At 53.6% G+C, this 1,837-nt stretch overlaps 1 long non-coding RNA gene across 1 annotated transcript in view; it reads right to left on the reverse strand.

The window, feature by feature from the left end:
• Window positions 1-114: 114 nt before the first annotated feature.
• LOC105535999 overlaps window positions 115-1,837 on the reverse strand; it is an 8,139-nt gene continuing 6,416 nt past the window's right edge. The window contains exons 2-3 of the long non-coding RNA XR_001005532.1: window positions 1,392-1,505; window positions 115-485 (exon numbers count right to left, since the gene is read on the reverse strand). This is a non-coding gene — a long non-coding RNA (uncharacterized LOC105535999). The remainder of the gene's footprint in view (window positions 486-1,391; window positions 1,506-1,837) is intronic.

A 1,837-nucleotide genomic window follows, 5' to 3' on the forward strand; every position in this document is an offset into this window, starting at 1 on the left:
TGTCACCCCTCTGAACAGCCCAGGTCACAGAATATTTCTGCCTTCACAGAAAGCCCCATTGGTCAGTCAGACTTGCTTGCGATGATGAAGAATCATGTGAGTTTCTGAATGTTTGACTGAGTAGTGGACACTGGCCAGGACTCAAAGCCTCTTCTCTTCTGGGGAGCCCCCACCCCCATTACGGATCCAAAAGTCAGATGTTCTGTCTTCACTCCTGACAGGCAGGCTGTGGACACAAACCAGACACGGCCTGCCAAAACTGCTAACTCTAGGAAGAAGCGAAGTCAGAATGTGTACAGTGTGGGGGGCGGGGGGGGGGCTGCCATCAGCCTCCCTGCCAGTGGCCGATGCCTGGAACTGTGTCTCCAGCGTGCCCATGAATGCTGCCACCCACCTGACGTTTCTGCAGTTGGCTGCTCAGCTGGCACGAGCTGCTCCAGCACCTGTCCTCCTCCCTGAGATACAGCTGAGCACGAGGGGTCACACTGGGAACGGCAGAGGCAGACAGAAAACAGACATTTGAAGAGAACCTTAGCTGGGCTGGCAGTGAGGCAGGTGTGGGAGTCAGAGAGGGAGACACTGAGTATGGCTGGCAGGGAACGCAGGGCTGGTGCTCTGTAGGTGCACTCTGAGAGGGAGGCAGGCAGGCAGCGGGAGAGGAGACGTACAGCATTTAACAGACAGCAGAACTTCTAGCTGGAAGGCCCTGAGGACTCAGCAAAGATGCAGGCTGCAGGACAGGAGAGGGCAGGGCTGGGGACAAAGGTCAGGAATGCTCCACACACCTTCACCTGGCTCACTTCTCACCACTCGGCCTCCACTTGCAGGTCCCCTGCTCAGAGGACCCCCTGCCAGCCCACCAGAAGAGTTCCCCTCTACCCCTCCACCCTCCCCGGCCCTGCTTTGAGTCGTAGTGCTCCTCATCGCAGAACTGCGCCTCCAAAGTGCCTTCCTGATACACAGGAGGCACCAAATTCACGTGTTAAATGAGAGGACTGAGAAGTTGCCCTCGGAAAGATGAGAGCTGTTGCCAAGAAAGGGACAGAATCTAGAGGTGGCAGAGGTTCAGGAGCCACAGCTGTGGGGTAGGCCGGAGCCCGAGTCTAGTGGCACAGGAACTAAACAGACAGAGTTTCAATAAAGGGCCCACAGGGCTCACTATGGTGAGTGGCTTAACAATCTACTGCTCAAGAGGAGATGGGGCGACCACTGATGGAATAAGGGGTAGCAGGACCCAAAGGAAAGGTAAAGGCATTAAATCCCGAAAAAGGAGGCCACGCCTTCCTCTGAGAGGCATCGGGGAAGAGAAACAAGGTTCCTTCTAGCAAGACATGCACAGGACAGCAAGCCTGGGCCAAGTCTCAGCCCACCTGCAGAGCACCCACACTAACCTGACATTCAGCAGAATCACACTTCCACCGTCCACACCAGACCAGCACACACAAGGCTGCAGCCAAATGGGTCAGGCATGGTGGCCGCAGACATCCTTGAAGACCTGGCGTTTTCTAGGTAAGAGAAAAAAAAATAGAGCTAATTCTAAGATTAGAGGGCTTCGTAGCATGAAAAATAATGGGAGCAGTTTACAGCCAGTCTCAAATAAGTATATCTCCGATGAGGATGTAGACACTCCCCAGGGTTCTGAATGGCTTAGCAGGCCTCTCACCTTCTAAGCAGGAGCTGATATTTTAGATGACTCTTGCACCTCTGAAGCACTCTAACCTAGTATTTGATCAAGGATCTCTGTATTTATTTTTTTAGAGATAGGGTCTTGAGGCCAGCTCAGTGGCTCATGCTTGTAATCCCAATACTTTGGGAGGCCAAGGCAGGAGGATTGCTT

Source organism: Mandrillus leucophaeus, unplaced genomic scaffold (genome assembly GCF_000951045.1).
Source record: "Mandrillus leucophaeus isolate KB7577 unplaced genomic scaffold, Mleu.le_1.0 Scaffold153, whole genome shotgun sequence".
NCBI classification, from domain to species: Eukaryota; Metazoa; Chordata; class Mammalia; order Primates; family Cercopithecidae; genus Mandrillus; species Mandrillus leucophaeus.